At 40.1% G+C, this 25522-nt stretch overlaps 1 protein-coding gene across 11 annotated transcripts in view; it reads right to left on the reverse strand.

Annotated features, from left to right (window-relative positions):
- The window catches only part of LOC143896978 (ras-related protein Rab-37), a 175039-nt gene that overhangs the window by 8456 nt on the left and 141061 nt on the right, over positions 1-25522 (reverse strand). Inside the window, exon 1 of one of the 11 annotated variants that reach the window (XM_077405219.1) lies at positions 15744-16306. The exons of the other annotated variants lie outside the window; for them this stretch is intronic. The gene's annotated coding sequence lies outside the window, so the exon portion shown is untranslated. Of the gene's footprint in view, positions 1-15743; positions 16307-25522 lie in introns of those variants that run through there. 11 annotated transcript variants of the gene reach the window in all.

Below are 25522 nucleotides of genomic sequence, written 5' to 3' on the forward strand. Positions count from 1 at the left end.
GAAAGCTTTCGTTTTCCCGTTGCGAACGGGAGTAACGTATATCCGGCGGGAATAAAGCGCGCTCTTTAACTTCGGGTGAAGCGCAAGCGCATAAGATGCTGAAAACGTGCGAATGCATGCAACTTGCGGAAGACGCGATTCCGTCACGCGATTTAGCTCTACCCGCGATAATTTCAATGCGTTACATGCATCCCATCGCTGTTTTTCCGCCTGTTTACCGAACGACGCTTATCGAGCTGGACTCTCGCCATCAGGCGCTAAAACTCACACCCGACCGCTCGATCATTTCCGGCTTCATTGGGCACGAAATAGCGCGCGGGCGATGGCAATCGACGTTCGCTCGATGTGTGACTGCGACACGTGGCGAATTCGCGCGGTCGTGCAATCGCGGAAAAGAGACCGCCGTCGATTCGACGATTGCGTTCGGTGGCCAGAATGCCTGATCCGTCCATTTGCAGCGCTCGTTTTGAGGGGAGACTGGAAGCTCTGGCTTGAATAATTTAACGCGCGAACGCGCCGCGCGTATTCAAATAATGTATAGTACAAGATATATCGTGCGGATAAACGCGAAAATATTCGCGAAAAATATTCCCAATAATTAACAACTTCTCATTCACGATTATCCGAATGCAGAACAAAATCTTCATATACGCGGGACCCAATGTTACTCTTTGGATTGGTGCAAGCAAGTTCATTACTTTCCGCGAGAAGTTGAAGGAAAATTTTCCGGAAGAATTTTCCGGAGTTAGAGTTACCGAAGATAGAGAAGTTGAGCGCAACGCGAGCCGAGTCTCGTAGAAATTCCTTTGTCGTCGGCATTGGTCGCGTCGCAAAAACCGGATCATGGTTCAGATTCGAGGCCGGCAGGCCCAGCCTACTGTACCGCTTTGGGCCCACCCACGCTGCGACCGAGACCGAAAAGGCTCGTACCGTGAACCCGGTTACCCGACTGGTGGCGCCCTTTTACAGCATTCCTCGGAGAGGAAACGGGATGCCGTCCCCACGTCCCACGCGAACGCGCGTCACGATCACCAGGCGCGATTAATTAATTAACTATGTCGGCGCGGTTCAGCGGCGTGATTAATCGAGCCACTGAACGAATTGTCCGTGCACACCGTCGGTTAGTGACACCATCTTCTCGCGTGACCCTCTCGTGACTCTAAATTGCGTCAAGGAAAGTCACGCGCCGGTGCGGTGACTCGCTTCTCCCTTCTCCCATACCGCCCATGCGATTCTTCGACTTTCCCGACTCCGATGGTAACATTCTAGCGTCACTTAATTAACACGCATAACACTTACACACATCGGGCAGTTACATATGCTTTGAAATGGTTTACATTAGAAAATTCATTAATTATTTATTTATTGTTGTATTATAATAATAAATGCGTTATTGTATATGTATTAGCATATAAAAAATAAAATGTATAAAACATACATGAAATTTTATATATTATGTATATAATATATTCATATACAAAAATATAGATTTTTTTAAATATATAAAATATATGTTATATGTTTTTGATAAGAGATTATTAAATCATTGTCATGTATTTTATATATTTAAAAAGTGTATATTGATATATATACCTACATATCATATACCCACATTAATATATTTCATGTATTTTAATGTATACCTATATATTATGGTATCAAAGATACATTTTTTCGTATTTCTTCTTTAAATATAAAAATTAAAACTTTTACTTTTTAAAAATCGATACTGATTAGATAATACACCGGCCTTTTTTTATGATATATCGCGATTGATACATTGCTGTGAGATACATTACACGAGAAAAGTCCGACGAAGCGCACGGTGCGCGAGCATGTGTGATGTATTCTAAACCACGTAGTTGAAAGGTTAAGAATTCACGTAGACTAATAAAAACGAAAGATCTGTGATGTAACTGGATGTCTTTATGTAAGCGGCGCGCAGCCAGGTAAAGAAAGGATGTTGAACCCGATGGACTGATTTCAGTTGCGATCGCGGCAGTCCACGTGGGGCTCCCGACACGTGCCGACGTGCTCGACGTAACAAGAACACGAATGTTCGCAACGAGGCGTGAAGAGAAGAATCGACTCGTATACACACTCTGCGAATATTGAAGATAATGCAGTAAAAAAAAAAAATAAATAAATTTTAAACCTAATAATTCGATCAAGATCTCTCGCGGTTAATTTAATTGTCACACCATTTAATTGTCACGCCGATTAACGAGTAAGTATAACAAATTATTACGCTTTCGCGCGATTTCGCTTGCAATTTCATTTTCTCTGTCCATAAATCCAAAGACGTGGCCTCGCGTGAACGAAAAAAAAAAACCGCAAAACACGAATTCGCATCAGCCTTGACTCACGACCCAATGACAGTTGATAAGATGAGGTAAACAGCATCACTACGGAGTGGTAAAGAGCTTATATTCACGTTTACACCTACATCCTAAAAATCCACGAAAATTGTAACAGCGATTTTATACTTCGATAAGAGCGACGGAATTACTACGCGAAAAAGGCGACTCGTTATAACGAAAGAACTTTTTTCCGTCATTCCCTTTGATCTCGCGACTTTTTCATTGAACCGAGATGTTAGATAACGTTTATCGCGCCCGCCTAGTCACGGTATCGATAACGTTCTACTCGGCACAGTATGCTGACTTGCCGGAAACCTGCTTTATCAAAGTCGGTAGCCGCCTACAACGTCTGCAAGTTGATGCACCGACCGTATTTATCTCCGCGAAAAAGTGTCGCCCTTCATTTTTCTCCCGCGCGGCTGACGGCCAACGACCGTCCGACAAAGCGCACTCATTAAGTCGACGCAGCGGCCATTATGAGAATTAATCACGCCCTTTCGGAGGGTGCCATTGAACATTACGGACGCATCAACCGTACAGTTGGAAGGTAACTACCGGCATAAAATATAAGCTGATGTTGGCTGCTTCCGGCCTCGGCCCTGGCGAAGAGGAAGAAGGAGAGTGCGAAGTTTAAGGTCGACTTACGAAAGGTCAGCTCGCGAAGACATCGCCGTTAGCACGGTAGCCGTTACGAACGACGCTAATTAGCAGAACGATGCTAATTAACGTGTTGATTACGCCGACTACTCTTGGCATTTGTCTTCATTTATTGCTTTCTTTAGTCCATTCCGCATAGTTTCCTCTATTTCAACTTATTGTTTTAGACAGTTTTTTCATGAAATAATCCTTAATTAAGAAAATTCTATACAGAACTTTCGATAATCGAGGCGCAGCGTGTTGGAAAATATTATTTATGTGAATACATTCTTGAAATATGCTTTCTGGCATAAATAATACGCGCGAATTATAATACGCAATAATGTAATATAGAATAAAAAAAACGTTAAGCAGCATTCTTTTCTTTCAAAACCGTTATAAAATATTGTTAATGAATTTCATGCTCAGAGTAACTATGACAATTCTCAAATTCACTGACTTCAACGAAACCATCGGTTTCGTCAAAACCTCGAGTAAACGATTAAAGTATCATCATCGCATGAAATTCTCGAACAAGAGAGAGAGAGAGAGAGATCAGACACAAAACGCGGCGCGGTGGGATTCGAACCTACGACTCTGAAAGCAGAGTACTACGCTGCCAGCAACGCACGCTGGCTGCACAGCCAAACATGGCTATTGGGTAACTCTTCTTAAGAAACGTATTGAAGCAAATTACAATAACAATAATGAAACTACATTGATAAAGAAATAATATATAAGCGAGAATAAATACATAAAAACACGTACTATATTAGTTTCATTAATTTTAACAGATATTTGTGTTCTTACTGTTTTTAGATATTGAAACTACTGTGAATTATATTTCATTGTATTAAATTGACACGAAGAATTTGTCGTTTTCTCATCAAGTTCTGTTTTATACATAATTACTGATTAAATTTTTTTGAAGAGAAGTTTAGAAAACGTCCTTCTAGATGGAAAAAGCATAATGATAATTATTATTATGGTTTATAAAAATCGTATATAATTTTCTTTTCAATTTATGACAAATCTTTTGCGTCCACATACATGTGATTTATTATTAATATATAATAAATTTATATTATATTAATAACAAAACTCTTATATTAATATGTTTGATTAAATATCCTAATTTCAAGATATTTTTAAATCTTTCACTCTACGAAATAATCGTAAAGAAGAATCTTCTCTGGTGTAAAAAAATTAATTTTATGTAAATAGACAATAGAATAAGATAATACCGGAAAATAATATATATATAGCTATAATCCGAATCTGCTCACTCTATCACCGCTATAATCGTTCGTACGGCATCGAGAGAAAGGAAAGGGGAAGAGCATTGGATGTGATAAGTTGCCGACGGAAATTCCGGCGTATGCGCGTGTACGAATGGAAAATAAACCGAAACTAAATTACCTCCGATAATTGAAACGAATCGAAGTCCGCCGGGGGATTTCGCCCGAGGGACACCGGCAAAAGTATGAACCGTATCTCGTGCGAGGATTGCGAATTTTAATCGGGACGCGCGCGCGAACAAATATACGGTCGCTGTCTCGCGATTTCAATCTTGCCTCAATGAAATATGTCACTCGAGGAACTTTTCCACAACAATTTCTAGTTTCGATACGCTTTTCGTATCGCATCTTTTTGTCTTACAATTTACGGCAATTTATAACGGATGTCTGTTTTATAATTCGCATGCGTTTTTTATGACAGCCGCGAAAGATGAAGACACACTTGAACCGATTATTGAAAAGGCGTAAATCGTCGATCTTACTTCGATACAGTGCTTCACAAATGTAACAAAATTCTATTGGCAAGGGTTGAATGAATAACTTTTTAAATTCACTAGTTACTTAAGAATGAAATCTTTTTATCGAAGCGCTAAAATTAGCTGTTTCTAATATGAATGCATCTTCCGTTAATGGCTGTTACTGATCGAGACATAGAAATCGAGAGCGATACCGTTGATTCAATCGCGATGTGACGCGTTGAAACATATTGTGGTTGCCCGGAATGTCCGGATCGACATTTAGTTTCCCGATTGACATCGAATCGGAAAATATGTATAGATATTTTTGTCCGTGCATGCGAGCGTGTTCCGCAACTCGGTCGCTTCGGTCAAAATTATTAATCACCGGATTTTTAAAAGCCTGAATCGGCCATCGCGCGTGCCGGCACGATAGACGACGCTCGCCGGAGTGGATATCAATCCAGGATTGATGAATGAATAGGTATAACATTATATCTGACGTTTTTGACAGACGCTCATGTTGTGATGTACGTTATCAAGGATGTGACGATGTTTCCCGCGTGGCTATTTTTTTTCCTTCCGTTTTCTTTTTATCGCGATCAAAACGCGGACGTCAAACCCTAGCTAATATGTTGTAAGAGACACTTTGCGTCGTGTATCCTATTTTCCTATCATAAATTCGCAGTTTGTTTCGTATAAACACGAATATGCGACTTGACGCGCAGAGAAAATATTGCTGTAATTCAAATCGGGTACTCGCAACCCGTCGCGTCGCGTAAAAGAGTCACGGTCGGTCTCGCTCCGCGTGTACTTGACGCGAGACACTACCGTGTCTCTTGATTATACAAAAAAAAACATACTCCTTTTTACAATAATTTATAAAGCTAGATTGATTATAACATGAAAACTGGTAAACAATTGTAAGTGCATTTTTTATTAATTACGTTAGGAAAAATTACAATGCACATCGTAAAAATGTAATGATATACATAATACATGAAATAATAATATTTGATATGCGAAACAGGAGATTGTCACATGGAAAATGTATATAGATGCGTTTGAGAATTTCGGAAATGCCGGAAATAATATTTGCTTTCGGGCAAATGGCGAATTGCCGCATTTCATATGTAAATTTACATATTACGTGATAATTTTCAATCGACCGCGTGACCGCCAATGTGACATGAATAGAAATTAATTGCAATTGTCAGTCTGATCGATCACCCTGGTCATCAGCCGATTACCTATACGAATGTTGCAATAAATCCGTCGGCAGTTGACGATAAAGTCACATTAACATTTATCTATGTCAATTTAATGCACTGGTGTTGTGAAGTACACTGTTAGCCGATAACGAGGTGTAATGTAACACGATTATCGGGTCCGATCCGACATATAAATATTATAAACAATAAATAAAACATGAAGTATACGGGTAGATACATAAGGATGCATTGCACGTACATATTATTTGTTATGCACACAAAATGCATGTATCATATAATAAATGATCAGTCGTATAATTAATTGTACTAATTTGTTGATACCGTATTCATTAGTAAATTCGGAAATATATAATTCGCGCTTTTAATTTGTGTCTTTCCGTGATATTTATTAACGCGTATAATAATTTCTGATAAATATATCATAACCTTAATTGTGAGTGTTGTCAGTCGCTAGAACATTATACAGATAAATATTTAGCCCGGGTTTGAATTTTCGCTTAATAGAGGGGGACATCATCCTTACTTCACTAACCTCTTTAGGACTCTGCGGAATGTTATAAACCAAAGGGAATAAGAATCCAATTTGGTGCGGCGAATGCCAAATCCACGTGGCACCTGCACTTCCTGATGGAAAGGTGCAACGCGAAATGCAGTCAATCACTTAAGTCGACAAGTTATGTAATGAGAGAGCGGCCACACCCCGCATTAGCAGTTAAGAGTCGCTCGCGTAATTTCTGTTGTATAGGACCCTTCATAAATCACTCGCGTAACGTGCCGGCTGACAGTGCTCGGTACGTCGCCACGCTGAGAACCGATTGACATAGACAAATCTGGCTGCTAACGATAAATGGCAAATACATAATCGATAGCTTCTGTGTAGATTTTACATTTTACGCGTTTTGCACTGACCGCCGCAGGTACAGTCTGCGTGTGCAGATAATCAAGGCCGTATTACAGCTCTTTAATGTGTTTTGGCAAAATAATCTACGGAAATTGTCGGTTCCGAAATTATGACAGATGTTTTTGATTCAATGTTGTTTAATTATCGGATAACTATAGAGAATTATTACTTTAAAATTAAAACATTGACGAGAATTATTACTTTAAAATTAAAACATTGACGAGAGATATTACTTCAAAATTAAAACGTTCATGAGAATTTATTGCTTCAAAATTAAAACGCTGGAATTATTACTTCAAAATTAAAATATTCACGAGATTAACTTGTTTGTCTATAAGTCATAACAATATAATATCGTGATATTAAATAACGTTAAATGTTGCTTGAAAATGCTTTTTATATTTTAAAGTTCCAATTTAATCTAATTAGAGTGAAAATATCACTTTTAATTTTCTCCAGTGTGTTTTTCTTCCATTATCCGTCGCAAATACGGACAGCAAAGCGTTTTAAGAAGTGCATAAAGTATACGGGAAAGTTCTGAGAGAAATATTTAAAGTGCCTTGTTGCTAATTAGCGTGATTTCAGAAATTCGAAATGTGTCACTGCACCGCGCGCGGCATCCAGATCGTTACGCGCGGGGGTAATTATCGCCTTAAATCATATTAATGCGTTGGACATTGGCTCGCGCTCTTATCCGACTCGTTCCACGAGAACTGGTTCTCTCACGGACTTTTCCGTGATTCTCGATCTCGTCTCTTTTTGCTCGTCACTCCGAGTCGTCGTTGCGCTCCGCGCCGCGCTTCCACGTGATCGACTTCTATTCTTTCCGTTATCTCATCGTCTCTAGAGACGATAATGAATCTGGCATGCGCTCTTCTGGCAAAAAGAAGTAGCGCAACTATCACCGACGATTGAACTCTCAATGGATGCCGGCACGTTAAAGTAGCAAAATGAGATCGCGAGAACATGAATACAGATTAGAAGATAGAGAGAAAGAAAAGAAGTCTTTTGCATTCGGCGTTCTTCCTATATTTCACATTTTGCGTAAATTTATTTAGCGCGCAAATGTCCCTTTACGTTCAAGTTTATAAATCGCAACTTGTGCGATTTCCACGCAACGCGAAATAACCTTGTCCCAGAAGGTTGTGAGTTGACTTTTAATCCAACGATTTAAGAATTTTAAAGGCTCTGAAGAAATAGGAGGAGGGGTGGCATAAATTGTTGCGCAGGTCTCCCAGGAGAATGCAGCTACTGTGGCGCATTCACATTCTAGCACATTCTGCGTTTTCTTTGCTCTCGAGGACAATATTTCGATTTAAGCGACGCGGCGGCGGATATTTTCTTTTCCGCATAAAGTTTTACAGCATAATTGCGGAGTTCTGCTATCTAAACTCATTCGTAAGATCAGAGAACACTGAAAATGAATTTTCAGTCGAAATTGGGTACAATTCCATTCGAGAATATTATATATTCTAGCAATTCTCGAACTGTATAGTTACGTGTTCTCCGTTCCTTCCCTGAAGTGACATAAGCGTACGATGAAATTTAAGACTATCGATCACCATGAAACTACCGCCAACAATCTCTAGACAATCTTCAAAGTCTACAACTGTGAATCAGTAACAAAAGTTCCTCTTCAACAAGCCCGGTTGTCCTCGTTATTGCGGGAAAATGCTATATAAATATATTCGATATTAGAGATATTTATAGCGTTAAATCGCGAGCCTATACTCGAAAAAATATGCATTTGAGATACCTATAAAAATATCACGAAGTTACGTAATAAACGTGTCCATAAAATCATGGCTATTTTATCAGATAGATAGAACATTTTATCGTTATATGAAAACATTAATTATACATCTTCAACTTGTTTTTGTGCGAGGAATCTCTTGTTTTCCGGGAATGTGTGCTGGGAAGCCATTCTGTGGTTTTCCCGCGTAGTTTTGAAAACAGTCGTGGCTGCGTTATATTCAGAGAAGCTAAGTGCCGAGAGCTTACCGCCGGAGCGATTGCGTTAACATGCCTGACTGTGAAGCCTGACGCACATTAGCCTATAATCTGTAGCTGTATATCGCAACGTCGTTATCAGCGTGAGTACAGGAGTATAGACGATGCGCCTGGTGAGCAGCCTCCGAGGTAACGCGAGATCTATACGGTAGCGCGGAAGGCGCGCTTCTCAATCGCGCTACTCGACTCAAACGTGACATTTAAGTCAATTTAGGCATTTAATAAATCGCGAAGTGGCTCGCCGGTACGATCGATATCGGCAAGGAATCGATATTCAATTTCGGAGGGGCGGACATCGAGTTACGCGAAGGATATCGAACGGGTTAACGTTATTCGACGGTTTAACGAGCGAGAGATGGCTTAATATATTATCCGTTCCGATAGAGGATACATATTTTGCAATATCAAGTGCCCCGCGACAAGACAGCTGTCGCCTGGGGCGACATGTGAAGCGAGCGTGCGTGCGCTTGCGTTCACGCGATATTATCGGGGGGGGGGGGGCTCGTCAAGACATTTTTTCCCGTGGTGAGAGCTAAAACGTCACGAGGTACCCCGAAATTAAGCGACTTTATCGAACGCGATCTACTTTCTACGTATAATACGATACGATACGATGCGGCGGCGCGGACAACCTGCGGTGAGATGAATATGCAAGGCCCGCGGCAACATTATGCTAATTCGCCGAGGAGGAATAGCGCCTGGATGGATGAAGAATCAATAGCTGATAAGGAAACTGCTAGGGCATTATCTGAGTGGCTGAGTGATCTGTTCAGCGCGCAGTTGATGGATTCGCGAGAGATTCGTAGCTTTCACGAGTCACGATTAAATCATCCGCCCTATCTCTCATGCGAAGTTCTGTTACTTACTCAGCCGATTTAACACATAGTGCTCCTGATAACGGTTAACTCAAAAATCACCACTTTGTTTGATAAGGAATAAGAGAATTTCGTAAACGTATATAAGACAAAGTGTCGCCCTATCTCCTTAGGGTGACAGCTATCGGTGAACGGCGCTTAAAATATTTTTCAAACGCCTTGTATATATATATATATAAAAGATAAATACTATTTAATATAAAATTTTGAATCACATAAATAGTTAGATGACAATATAAAATAAAAAGTGTGCTATTCAACAATTATTTTTTTAATTAAATTATATAGTATTTTATCATTATATACTTAATAAACAACGTATTCAACAATTTTGTATGATAGAATCGAAATTGATAATCGAACGTTTTCTTCTTATACAGTCGAGCGGTCGACGATCGAAACAATGGATAGAGCGACCGGACTTTCCGCTCGAGCCGCAAGAGTTCATCGGACAAAATATCTTTAGGCTAACGAGAGAGGGCTGACCGGCGGACCGTGAGAAAGGAAGCAAAAGTCGCCTGGCGCCGAATGGGAAAAACTCGTTAAGGCCGACGGGAGCCGTTCGAGAAAGAGAGAAAGAGAGAGAAAGGGAACTTGCGATTGAAATCGGCCTCAACTGTGATTAAACGAAACTATCTCGTGCCGCCTCACGTATTAACACGCGCCGGTTGGCCGTACCGGAAGAAGAGAAGGGAAAACACGAGGATATCTTCCCGTAGGCAAAAAACGTTTGCGTTCTTTGGGATATAGGCGAAAAGGAAAAACGGCAAGCAGGAAAAACTGGTGTACCGATGGAACGAGCTATTGCAAACAACTTAAGGAGGCTCTTACCCGGCTGCTCTAATCAATGTAGCAACCGAAAAATTATCATTAATAATTGGTTATAAAATTATCGGAAAATTAAATAAAAAAATAAATAATGATTTTTACATAGTGTAAGAGTAAGTTATATGTTCTATTAGTGTAAATATTAAAATTTATACAATAAGTCAGTTGACTACGTCAGTGCTAAAGAGCAGAATAATAACATGCGCGTGTTACAACGTCGTCTGCAGCAGTGTGTAGCTAAGTGAGGTGTAGCCGTGTAGCGTTGTAGCGATTGATGCGATGAAGAGATGGAGCCAAAAGAAAGATATATAACGTGAGAATGCTGAGAGGAAAAATGAAAGGAAAATTCTCGAAAATAAAGGTTGTCGATGCGCGAGAGAATAATTATGCCGCTACCATACAGCGCAGAGAAAAGACATGTGCAAGTGAGGTTAGAAACTTGGCGCGATTTTGACACTCGGAAGATCATTCGCCTAACCTGTCGTACGTCATATTAAAACTACAATATCTTTTATAACTCATCGTCAACACCAAGTTTTCTTCTTATCATTAGAAAGATTATTATTTTAACTACAATTCCTTAGTTTTTTGTTTACCTGGCTCGCAAACTTGCCAAGAAAATACATCACTTCCGGCAAAAATTTTAGTGTTTACCATATGCCTTGTGTTAAAAATGCGAATTTCAATACTGATATTTTTACAGTTTTTATCGTCAACCTATGCTCAAGTTTTGGGCATCGGTCCGTTGTGGTTCACTTTACAACATATATTAATTTCATAAAGATCTGTCATATTATGATCGAGGTAAGAGCCTCCTTAAATGCGCGAGCATCGCGGACCAAGTGATAAACGACGGCACGATTTTACAAGTTTGCTGTTTTGCGTGCGCGCAATTGCGAAACGAAAAATTGCTAAATTGTAATTTACGGAAGCTGCGTAAACCGCGCGAAGACTCGCCTCCGCCTCTGCATAAATGAAAAGTAACCGCTACGGTCGTGCATAGACGACCGCACTGGGATTTTAAAAGGAGCGTAACAAGATTGCCCGATCCGGTTTTCGTGCTCCTGTTCATCTCGAACAGCACGCGAAGATACTTCGGCGCAATTTGTCACGCGAAAGTTCCTTATTCGAATCGATTGGAAAGTGCGTCTCGAAAAACGATAAATGAGAAAAATTCTGAAAGTAAGAGCTCTCTTCTGCGCTACAATGGTCAGCACTTAGCTAGAATTTTGTTTCAAAATAGAATTTATCTTAATTTTGTCTTCAGTACTAAATTATAAATTTCCGAAGATTTATGACAGGAAGGAAGATAAATATTTGACTTTCTGACACGTTTGCTCGCGAAGGAGCACGAAATAATGTATATTAAGAAAATTAAATGTCTCCTTCCCTTTGTGAATTTATCATCGAAGGTACACCATTTCGTGGGTTGCGTGAGCCCTTAAGACGCATAAAACATTCGTCACAAACGCGGACGTATTCGTAGGATATATTCTAATATTTCCCTCTTTCCATAATGGAGCTCTCAAGATCCGGAATAATGCAGATCCTTGGTGAAGACTGTGGGAAGTCGACTACCACGGGAGCACCGGTGAAGTCGAAAGACGCTGACGAGTGCGCGCGAACATGTAGAAATGATGAACGAGCAATGGCAATGCAACACGAAGGATGTGTATAGCAAGATAAGAAATTTCTTCCCGGAATCTGAAAGTTTCGTAAAGAGCGCGCGTCGAGAGTTAAACTTCGATCTCAAAGTAATTCTTCGGAGAGGCATAGTCGCCAAATATTGCACCGTAATTGTGCAGATAAATAAACAATGAATCGTATATCCACCAAAAAATTCAGATAAAATTTTATGTACTTATACAGAATTAATATTAATTCGCACTCTCTTGTCTCGTACTCTGAAACGCGTGAAAAAGTGCGTGTTGAAATATCGTTACGTCCTCAAGGCGTAATGACGCCGAGCTGTGAACGATGACACGTGCTTTCATTACGCTTCCACGTGTGACAACATTTGAACAAGTGCCGCCTGTCCTCTAAGTCTAACGCGAGGCTGTTCGCAGAGACGTTCACGTCCAGCTGGTCCCCCACCGTTTACGACGCTGCGGCACGTCGTACAAGACCACGGCGTGCAGCACTGCACATATTGTCACGTGCATCGCAGTTCTCGCAGTCTCACGCTGCACATCGGAGTGACGTGCAGCCAGATGCGTCGCGGCACTTAGGGACACGAAATTCATTCTCTTTATTCGTCAAATAAATCGTTAGTCACGTCCTTAGATAGTCACATCTGACCCCATATGCGACACAAGGGTGTGAGACCATTATGATTCTTCATTGTGTCTTCGTATTATATCAGAAATTAATCTTAACTAATGATCTTCAGCATGTCTATATAAAAAATTCCAAGTACTAGTTCTTTATTGGACAGATATTAATGTTTGTTCGATCATTCGAAAGGAGCAAAAATTACAATCAAAAATAATCCAATAAAAACGATTAGCGGACTGCCAGATAAAAATTAATCAGATAACTAATTTTATGTTCTTTTGATATTTTCGGATATGTTCAAACTGAACTGAATTTGAATATTTCTGAATTAAAGCAGGTTTTTAATTTCGAAGCTAATCTTTATATCTCTCTCACAACTGTTCATATGCAATTTAATATTTTCTAAATATAAAGAGACGAATGTACAGTATATTATCTACACAGAGTGCAAGACATAGTACAAACAAAAGAATATAGAACAAGTACTATAATAATAATTAATGCTTTGAGCGTATAAGAAAGGATATAAAATAATTTGACCTCGATTCAATCTCGCTATAATATTTACGATATTTGCTATGCGTAAAAGCAAAAGCTAATTAAACGGTCGATTGCTGTCTAAGTTGCGGTCGAAATAATCTCCAAATTAACTTCGTGAAATATACGATTTCTGAATGTGCTGTTCGTCGAATCGGAAGAAGTAGATCGCGGCTCGCCTTATCGCGAACACGCGAATTGGATAATGGCGTAACGATCAATGGAACGATTGCCTTACATGAAAGTAGGTTAATGCAAGACAAATTGTGGTACAATTTCGCGTTTCTCGACGCAAAAAGTGCACACTGCGCCGCACGTTGAAAAACTCTGGACGAGAGGGGGCGAGCGGGACATAATTAGAAGATACAAAAGTTTATCCAGTGACCGGCGCGAGCAAACAAACGACGCGGCTGTAGAGACAGTCCAGGAGAGGCAAATCGAATTAAACGGGCAAATCCTGTAAAGCGTTACTGTGCAAATTGTGAAACTCTCGCGAGACTAGCGAGGTGTCCCGGTGTAACAACAACGACGTACACGTTAATTAAAATTAAACGCTAATTCGTTAAGTGAACGGGATGGGATTGGGAAGTGGCTCCCAACTCTCGCTGCTGCTGCTGCATCTTGTTTACCGTTTGCAAGCGAGCAGAAACACGGAGTGAAATATTGGAATAAACGGAAATTTCGCCTGTTGTATTTCCCGAGTGAAAAAAGATACTCCTAATGGACTCCTAATTTATCAGACTGGCGAGCGCGCCACGACGCACCTTAATCCTCGCGTAACAAAACTCTAAATTAATTTTCTCATCAATTCCTCCAGTTAATTGATTGCACTTTTTTCAATAGGAATATAATCTTCCAATTCGTTTCACAATTCGTTAATTATCCGATCCTGACGTCTCACTAGGCTATTGATTGCTAAAGCAGCCAAGTTCTTTGACATCGCTCCCATCAGAAAACTCGCCCACTCACACGCGGCGCTTTTATCGTAAAGCCGAGATTTTATCGGAGAAACAACGCCGGATCATCCATGTCGTAACTCTCGGTGATTATCGTATGAGCCCTTTTACACCTATGACGGTTTAAAGGCGTTTTATTCGCTCACCCTCAGGCGTACGATAAACCCAGAGAGCTGCAGCGAGCCACCCTTTATCACGTCCTGATTGTCATTGGTTTCGAGCCAGACTTCCTGCTCCGCGTCGCGACCAAAGCAAACGGGGTTGGAGAAATTGATGGCACAAACAACCCCTCCATTATCTATGGAGGATGGATAGAGAGAAAAACCGAGAGAGAGAGAGAGAGAGAGAGAGAGAGACGTCGTTTTGATTCCGCTTGCGGTTCATTAACAGTCCGTCTGATGTCGGGTAGCACGCGCGTGCTACCCACATATATTATGTGCATATAGGAACGTATCAACACCCCCGATACGCACGGTTCTTGGAAATCGAATATCAAATACTGCGTATTATCGATTATGTTCACATAAATAAAAAAATTTCATGTTACCTCAAATATCTTAAATCTGATAGCTAATTCTCGCGATTCCGAGTTATCTTTCGGTTTATGTATCGAGTGGTTCACGCGGATTTTTGTCATCCGTTCATTATCCTTCATCTAAACATATGGATCTCTATATTTTTGCTAAAGAAACTCTATGAGATAATTAACATAGAGAAGATTGCGTGCTTCTTCAACGCGTTTCCCTTCGTCCGTTTATCCATCCCAGCGACTAACGAGCGCACATCTCCGACATGGATCCCGAGCGCTCGAGTGAGCGCAGTCGTGTATCCGATTATCGGTGTATCGATGCCTCTATATAGTCGCGAATAATATATGAATAAAGTGCCACTTCTCTTCTCAAGAGACTGTCGTAACACGCGTGGCGGCAGCGATGCGATATTCAATCACCGCGGCACATAACGTACATCGCTCACTGGATTATCCACGTGTGCCCTCGCTTATAACGAGGTACGCGAGGAATCATTTTTCACTTTCCGGCTGAACCGTGATCGCTCTCGTGATGACTGTCATTCGTTTCGTGTAACGAATTCAACGCCTGACTCAACGTCATCGTTCACACTTCGTCGATTTTCGACTGACTGAATGAAAGAATATTTATATAATTTTTTCATCTTTCGAACTATAAGATGAAAAATTTATATTTATCGTTGTCCTAACGTCGATAAACAGAAACTTATGCCACCAGACGAAACACGTATTCGATTATAAATAAAATTTGTATACATTTCGGCAGCGGATGATTATCTTGAAATGTAAAATTGCAATGAGTTTTTTTTTAACTCGCTAAGAAAATAATTTCACATTAAATAGTTTCACAACCTTTTCTGCGTGTACTTGTCGTCGTCGCATTCGCCGCTCGCAGATCTGCGTCGTGCCGCATGTTTGCGATAAAATTCAGCAGGTTTCATTCCAGGCACGCCGAATATTCCGTCAGATATAGAAGTGCACTCTCTTCAAAAGCCGATTAAAAGCGGTCGAAATGAATGGAAGCCAAGAGCCGCGATGAGGATAGAGTTTCACGATGCACATATAAAGGACAAATAGTATAGAGATCCAAACAAAGGCGGCAAGCACTGTCATTATCGTTGCACAATTTGATAACGCGCGTAATATCATAACGGAAATATCGTCGCTTTTAAAAGCTTGCGCTAAACCTCGTTGCGATACCGTCGCTACATCGAATTTCGCCGCGTGGCCGCAAAATTCTGTCGACAAACACCGGCTCGGCCCGCGCCCAAAAAAATCATCTTCGCGTCGCTCGCGCCGAAATCTCCGTCATTGGCCACTCCTTTTTGACGACGAAAGAACGAAAGAGAGCGGCTCCGGCAATCACGTCAACGGCACGATATGCACGGTGAATCGCTTTGTAGCGACTATTTCCAGAGACAGGCGTCGTCACTCGTAAGTGAGCGAAGGATAGACAAGTGGGGTGACGGACGAAAGGAAGCATATGGTGTGTGTGTGCAAGTGTGACGGGACACAGGACGGGGGTGGGGGAGCGCACGGAGGGGTAGATCGTCGTCGTCGGTATTGTATAGGGTGCAACGCGCGCGGAGAGGGTGGGCGAGGGTAAGCGCATCGGCACGGAAAATGTGTCGGTCGCAGGACGCGTTTGCCGGACGCCGCAACGCGTTGTTCAAGTGCTCCACCCTCTTCTCTCTTTTTCTCTCTCTTTCTTTCTCCCTACCACTCATTTTTTAACGCTTTTTTCTTTTTTCTCCTTTTTTCTCCTTTTCTTCGCCGCTACGAGCGAATGAATCGCCGCAGCCAGTTTGGCGACTGACGAGAAACTCTCTGGTTAATATATTTGAATTGCGCTTTGAACAAAGAACGAAAAAAGGAGGAGAAAATTAGCCGGATTAAAAAAGAGATAAAATAATTATCGATGGAACTTACTGAATGTACTGAATATTAACCCTCCAGTGGGCGCGTGAAAATTTGAAAAGGGCGCATGAGGCGTAAATTACACCCCACATTATTTTTATGCTGTAAGTATTAAATCAAATTATTATTTTTTATTTTCTGTTTAATATTATTTATTGCTGCACATATCTTAAAAAGTATATTAACACGTTCAAAACTTTAATTTTAATGTTTAATGTTTTTTCGATAATAATCGGTTCTGTATTGAAATGATTTCAGAACATTTATCTTTTACAAAAGCTGTTGTGGGTGTAAAATACATCCCACGCACTAGAGGGGCGCCCACTGGAGGGTTAATCGGAGTAAAGAGTGTATATAGAATTTATAGATCAAAGTTGACCGAAAAATATCATTAAAGTTAAGACAGATAATTCTGAAAAGTCCTGCTGAGAGAGACGAGTGACGCCACTGACGCCTACATCCCAGATTGTAGATAACTTTGTCTTAAATGATTGTAAATTCTCCTGAAGTATACGTGACATGATATTTGAGGCATAAAAGTGCATTACCTTTAATACTTGATGATATAAAATAACACAGAAGCAGAGATAGATTGACGCCTTGACGTTTCATGAGTTTTATAGCAGTTTTATCCGGGTTTATACGATAATGCGGACGGCAGGCAGAGGTAATATGCAGTTGTCGTGACAGCGGTTTAAATCTAGAATTTAACTCCGCAAGGCATAAATCGTCTATTATTCGTACTATTTGTAACGAGTGTGTCACGTGAATTACAAAATACGTTGTGTACCCGCGGCTATATTACGATGAATATTTGCACTCACATCAAAAGTATATTCGTGAAATATATTGCTTATATTGTATTTAGTTATTAGTCAATAACCGAACGCAATTATTATTATGTAGCAATTTCATAAATATTGATCGAAAGGAAATCCGATTAATTGCAATATATGCAATATTTTCCCCCATCTCGCGCGAAAATAAATATCCGGTTCATCAATACATTTATTTATTTGCTCGCGCGAGGATTATTGCGATGAATACTTCTTTGTTTAGGACAATCATCATATACCATAAAAAAAAATTTTTTTAATCGCAAAGAAAAAGATTATAATATCATTCTGTAAAAACACGTCGAGTCATCACCTCGTCAATAACATTACGTTAACATGTTAATTGAGAAGATTAAAATTGGTTCTTATCGATAGACCGAATGTCGAAAATTAATGATTGCTAGTACGCTTATAAAACCTTGTGAACCAGAAGAGTCCAAATAGAACAGAAGAGTCTAACTGTTATATCGTAACAAAAACGTGAGAGATAAAAATTTCATATTATACGCCGGCGGTGCGTAACACGAATGTTAATTACATGAAGATCGAATTTGAACGGGACATTTTGGCGATATCGTTGCACTATAGATCGCAATTTACCCCTTTCGCGAATCGGTGTTCCTTTGACGTGTCTGTTTTTTCCCGACGAACGAAACTGCGACGATCGCGAGAGAGAGAGAGAAGACGGATGACGGTACGCGTTTCCTGCTTTACGCGCGACTGATGCGAACGCGAACGGTGGCGCATGCTTCCCTCCGACCGGCCTCGCGCCACAAACTGACGACACACGCGATTCGAGTGGCCGCTCTCCAGCGTGCGCCGGCCGATGAAATTAACTCTTATCACCTTTATTGCCCATTGTTCGCGTTGTACGAGCGAGCAAAAACCGATTTCCGACGATCGCATTCACACTAGCTGTGGTCGGTCCAAACAGCCATCCCCGACAGCTCGTCCAACATATTACCTATTACGTAGTCTCTAATGCTCTGCTCTTTTGACGAATAAACCTCCGAATTTTTTTATTATTTATTAATTAATAACGTCACAAATCTGCAATTAGACATGTTGCGAGATTTAATCAGTTTTTCATCATTTCTGTGAATTCTTGACGTATTATTGATGCACCAATTACGATAATACTTGTAGAAAATATCGTTGCGAAAATCGACATGATTGAAATATCGCATCAAAGAATTGTACCATTAAAACGAGGACACGATGCATGACGGATAATCCCTAAAAACAGGTTAAGCGTGAATGTCGCGGCAAGAGCGGAAGAAATATAGTTTTTAAAAAGGCGAAACAATACTATTTGCAGAACGGGAGAAAACAAATTTGCGGGGCTCTGCAAGCGTGGCACGGCCTTATCTCTTTGTGAAAGTAAGTTATTGTCTACGAAATAAGGTACCGCTCGGGTTTGACGTATAAAGATGACGGAGAAATCTTGCAATTTATATGATAAACCATAATTCGCGAAAGGGATTCGACTATAGACGATCGACATTAACGGGAGAATCTACATTTAAAATTCGTCTGAAACAAATACGCGAGGCCTGACTATCGATAACGCGGTTGCGAATTTAAGTATCACCGATAAAGTTTCGATCGAATCGAGGAGCGTATTGATATTTTCGCAAAAGCGTCGATGAGAAACACGTCGGAGTAAATTCAAATCGCTTGCTCTTCTTGTCGCTCGTATCTGCTTACGATCGCGATACCTGAAAGGCGATCGATGAAAGGCGAATGCGGGAACCCGACAAGCATATCGAAACAAAGCTCCTTTCCTATCAAGATGCTATCATTATACGCGCGTCGAGACGCGGATCGAGCGATATACGCGGATCGCATCGTAAAATTGAAGGGCATCGATTTGCAATACCTCGGGGATACGCCATCGACGCGAAGTACGCGTTCAATCGCCGGAGAAATTCTTTGAAACAAATGCGGCGGATCTCCGGAGATCCTCTCTTGAAGAAGAAGAAGACTCAACTCCCAAGACACATGTGTCCGAAAATCCCTCGGGATATATCCCGTGTGCGCTCGGGGTTCCGGAGGCAAACACCCCATTGTTACATGATGGATGAGACAGGATGTGGTCGTGCTCGCAAGCATAAGTGCCGCGGTGTTTCGCATCGTAGACCGGATCGCTGCAACTTAGAGAGACGCGCGCCGTAACTTGATGAGTCCATGCGTCGCATCGACGATTTATAAGCAAACACATATTACCGTTCACCGGTGAATGATTAATGCAATAATTACCATGCGAGGAGAACGCGTAATTTATATTCAATGGAAATATTTATTCTCGAAACGAATTACAATGCATCTCTCATGTACAGCGATACAGCAACAAGATATTAGATTTCTTGCAATGTGAAAATACACTGCAAAAATAGCTTCGACTTGCCGTATTCAACGGTCGATGTTTATATTGTGCATAATAATGGAAAGAGAGTTTTCAAGCCGGAAATCGGATATTTTACGATCTGCTATACCTCCATTGTAGTCGTGTTAGAAAACTTGGTGGTTCTCTGAAGAATTTAGATTGTCTCGGATTTCACTTTTATACAGGAATTCCGCTATGTAATAAGTTGAAATGCAAAGCCGTCACTTTGTGAGACACACACATATACATTTTATCTCTCTCTCTCTCTCTCTCTTTCTCTCTCTCTCTCTCTCTCTCTCTCTCTCTCTCTCGTAGTTAATTTCAATTACAGAACTCACGTGACATCTCCAACGTCTTAATCGGTGTTACGGTTGCTGAAGCTATCGAATTCCGTTTGACATATACATGATTCTAGTTACTATTGGCCGAATATAATACAAGCAGATTAATACCTATACAATGATCTGTAATGTCCAAGATCAATTTCAGCAATCTGAGACAACACTTCATATGCTCGTATCGCGAAGTGATTTCGCCTAAATGGCAATCAATTCTTAAATTAATTACTGTGAGCAATAAGTTATTTCGTACTGTAATTATCGAAAATCTCGTTAATTAATGAAGAGAAAGAATTCGAAGACTTACATAACTGTAGTGCTTCCTTTTTCCATTTAATTCTGCTTGTTAACGCAGTTATATAATGTCGAGTTATATAAACACAAACAATCCGTAAACTGAGAATAGAAGAATAAACGTATTTATGTCGGATTTATCGAAATACCCTCAGGTTAACAATAAATATATTTAACTATGTCTTGGATGTTGACACAAAGATGCCATATGTGTTGGGAAAATTCAAATATGTTTCGTGTAAAAGTAAGCAATAAATATTTCTTTGACATTCTGCAGGTATAAATCGATTTTCAGATTCAATTCGAAAATATTCGTTTCGTTATTTTAACTTTATATCTTTCTCCGCAGAGCGCTCTTTGTGCGATACCGAGCACCACATTCGTCTTCCAATAAATATATTCGATATATATATATATATATATATATATATATCTACCTTTTTGTGTGAGCGCACAAATCCTGTAGTTGAAATCCTCCCAACGGGAATGTGCGGATGACGTAGTTATTGTATATCCGCTACGAAAGCAGCCGGAGCTTACAATAAAATAAACCTCCGGATGTCTCCGGCAATTTATTTGATAAATAGTTTTCCTGTGTTCTCTCTCTCATCAAAGTTCGTTATAACATCGCGAATATTGTGATGCATGGAACGTCGCCTCCTGCGGCATTTTTTTGTATACCGTTGCTTTTATCGTCAATCACAACAAAACCTCGAACGCGAACGTATTTGCGAATAAATTCGTATTCGGGTCGTCCCTTTAGGAAAAATAATCGCAGTCGCCAAAATCATGGCCGGTAGCCAAACGCGACGATCGTCGGCTATAAATTTCGAGCGACCGAGGGGGTCAGCTCCGCGATTATTCACCCTCCCCGATCCTCGTCCTTACATCGATCGCGATCCCTGCGGGATAAAGTGTTGCGCGGAAGGCGGAGGCGGCCTGAAAAATGGTCGTCCTACTACCTGAAACGCCTTTCTAGAAGTGTGATGACAGAACAGCGATGCGTACGGCAAGGTCGGCGACCGTGTCGGCAGTCTCACCCCTTGGAAATGCAACGCCCGGAAAGAGCAATAAGGTCGAAGCCCTTTCATCTCGAAGAAAGAACCAGGAAGTGCGGTCTCTATGACGCGATCGCGGAGGGGACCCCCCCTCCCCCTACCAAGTACAGTCACATCTAGGAGGGAAAAGGTGCATGCGGTAATTAACACGTCGCCCGTAGCGCGGCAAAGTTTCCGTTTTGCCTGGGAGAAAAAAGTGCTCGCGAGAGATGACGACATGCTCCTATTCCGCGAGAAATACGTCGGCGAAGGAAGAAAAAATCACGAGAAAACTTGCTGCGAAGCGTATTAAAAAAAGAGAGAGAAATGCGAAATATGTTATAATAATTGGAGAATTCAGTGGAAGTTGTTCAGTATCAAAGATCATATCTCTCAATTTTTACATAGATTAAGTGTAGAATTTTTGGTGAGATCTCTCTACCATGGACCATATATATCTCGGAACAAACGTTACGACCGGCATAACGCAATTTTCAAACGGGGAAAATATTTGCCGTCCTGAAAATGCAAATAAATCCAAGAACTCGCGATTTAGCGAAACTTTATATTCGCAAGCAAAGTGTCATCGATTTTGCGTATTTGCAAGCGGCAAAGTTCAGCCGTTAAAGCGAACTGTTTATGTTCCACGGAGTTGCAAGTCTTTCACAAACAGCGCGGAATGTCACGATTTGCATCACAATTTCCGCTAACTGTTTATCACAACCACGATATGCACATGCATGTGCGCGGTCGCCCGTCTTTTTCATCTCGGACCGTTTCATCAGAGTTGTGATATTTTCATATTTAAAATGAAGCGTATCCGTACAAACGTAATCTCCAAAAAAAAAAAAAAAAAAAATAACTCGCGTAATACAAGGTGTTCCGCACAGTCAAACGACGATTATTTTTCTTAATACTTATACATATTTCTCGATAGTTTAAATCGCGTCTTATTTTTTATTTTAAGAATTTTAAATAAATGTATCGTACAAATAAATAATTTCTAATTTAAACAATACGTAATAATTGTACTATAAAATAAATTACAATTAATAGGTAGTCAGATAGTTAGTCCAGCTTCGAGTGCTGTACGCGTGCACATATAGATTAACTTCTTCTGGTCCGAGTTCAAGCATGACTATCAAATGGACGAAATAGTCCTTTACAGAAAAAGAAAAGATACCAAGAGTGATCACAACGCTCTGAAATTATAAGTTGTCAATTATAAGTTATTACATATGCGTTGAATCTGTCGCTTGCGGAACGCCGAGTATATCGGTGACGAGTCGCGGGAAGCTTGCAGCGATAACCGCGTCAAGGTGATTTCTTTTCCGCGTTTTGCCCTGATTTTACATCCTCGGCGTATAACGAGATAAAAAGATAGCCTGCCACGTAACGTCCGTGACAAATGTTTCACAGCGACGGCGACGGGCGCGATGAAATTACGCGCCGCTTCGCGCACTGATCGTGCGAGAATTCCGTTTGCGCTCAGCGGAATACGTTAATCCTGATTTAATAACTTCCGAGTGCCGGCTTACAGTAATAATCCATAACCATAGTAATATCTGTTGGGAGTTTCGCGTACATTAGCGATTACTTCTTCAGGAAAATTAGCAGCAGCGGTTACCGTGCAATTTATAATTTACTGCGCATAGCAGAAGCATATATGCATATTTATATGATGAAATTTATGGATTAAAGTTCTCTGCTGCGCTCCACGTATCTATAATCTAAACGGCATTGAATGTAGGATACAGTAACAGTACAGTAACAGATCATTTTCGATTCCTGTTACATTTTCGTAATTATCACGAGAATGAAAATTGAAGAACTTCCGATAGCTAAGACGCAGGTGTTCAATTTTGTGCAAGCCAATTCAACCTACACCCCTATACAGGTTGTCCCTTCTGATGTTTTTTAAAGCACGACGGCGACGTTTCTGATCGATTTGAAGATGATCTTTCTTTATCGAAACTGTCAAGTAAGCCATCATCCTCATCTTTTCAATACTTGATATTGTTACAGTTTTAATATTTACATTTTTATGACTGCGTGCTCCGTCAAAATCTCATTAAAATGAAAACCATTCTCGCGTAACTTAAAAATATATGATTTTGTCATCTATTTCTTTCTTCCAAAAATTACTTCCGCAAAAGTCTACTTTCGTAAGTTATACGGAAACTAAGGCAGAGACTTCGAGTCTCGTAGGTAGAATCGATCACACAAATCTGTCAGAGGATTAGTAATGACAGGGTTGCCACAGAAATTGAATTTTGAAAATCTCTGACTTTTTCATGTTTTGCAGACGATAATGGAGAATTTTCCATGTAATTTTAAATTTTAATGTTTAGAAGCAGCAATTGCAGAAAAGATAACTTATATGTTATTAGAAGCAACGCAAACTTGGAAGTTTAGTAACATAATATATAATGCAAATTCAGGTTAACAAGAAGTAAATGAGAATTGGAAAAAAGAATGCAATTATGACAGAAAAGAACGATTAAATAAAAGCACTAAATAAAATATAAATTTTAATTATTTTGTTGATTAACATCATAAGAGAAGAAGTAGGGGAAGACGAAACACACAAGAAATGGACACAAGAGTGTCTCAAAAGAGTCTCCTCGTAGTAATACGGTACGTAGGAATAACTTGTAAAATGCGCGAGTCTTGAACGCATTTAACTGTAAATGTTGGATATCATATTTAAAAAATTATAAGTACTCTTTAGAATTAGAGTATTTATAGAGAATTACGAACAAAGTTGAAAATGCCATAGGCTCTTTTATATATTTCCCTGATTTTTTCAGGTTTTTCCTGATCAATTTAAATTTCTATGACTTTTCCCGGCTATGGCAATCCTGATCCTGAATGAAGATTTTAGGCCAATTTGTGAATAAATTTACTTATGTTCCATATAGCGCTTCAATTACTTTCGGAAAAGTGATCGCGTCATTTTGATGTCGATTAACAACTCTTGATATACGAATCTCGCGATTTAACACTTAACCGGTCATATCGATGCTGCTTCCATTCCCGCGCCTGACTAATTAAGATGCTCATGAAATGGTAATTGGCCCAAAGTTCATCCGGCCTGTACTGTTTTCGACGACGAGAGCCGCGCACACATCCAAGCTGTATCTCGTCGTTTTTTTTTTTGGCTGACCACTGTGAGAGTAATTAATTGGACACCGATCGCCATACATCCGTTAATGATATCTTGCGGATGGAATTTTTCAAATTCCTTGTTCTTTTTTACTTCGTTTTAATTTAACTGTATTTATAGTACCGCGCTGAGATGCGGATCGCGAGAAGATATTTATCGGCGCTAAAACACCGTTGAGTGATGATAATATCAAAATGCCGAGATGCACGCGATAAAATTCACCGATATTTTATAACAGTTGTGTGTTTGAAGGTATAAAATTGATTGATGCAATAACGTATGAACAATGCGATAAAATTGTAAATATTTCGCGCTCGTACGTTTTGAATTTTACACGGCGTAACAAGCGATCTAGTGAAAAATTAATTATTGAACGTACAACAATATGTAATGAATAAATGAATTTTCATTATTCTGAAACTTTTGAATTCATCTCTGAAATTACAATGCAAAAGCGTTTACGAGTTTGCACGTCGGCCAAATTTCAATTGCTGCATACGTTCGATATTGAACCTCAAAGTGCCAGCGTCTGCAGTTTTATCTTGCAAACGCAAAGCTTTGAATACATGATTATCAAGGTAAATACCAACGATCGTGGATCGTAACAGCTATTTACTATATACCTGCCTCGTATGATACTTCCGGCAGGATGATCGT

Source organism: Temnothorax americanus, unplaced genomic scaffold, assembly GCF_048541705.1.
Source record: "Temnothorax americanus isolate GAGA-0224 unplaced genomic scaffold, ASM4854170v1 Scaffold2, whole genome shotgun sequence".
Classification (NCBI taxonomy): Eukaryota; Metazoa; Arthropoda; class Insecta; order Hymenoptera; family Formicidae; genus Temnothorax; species Temnothorax americanus.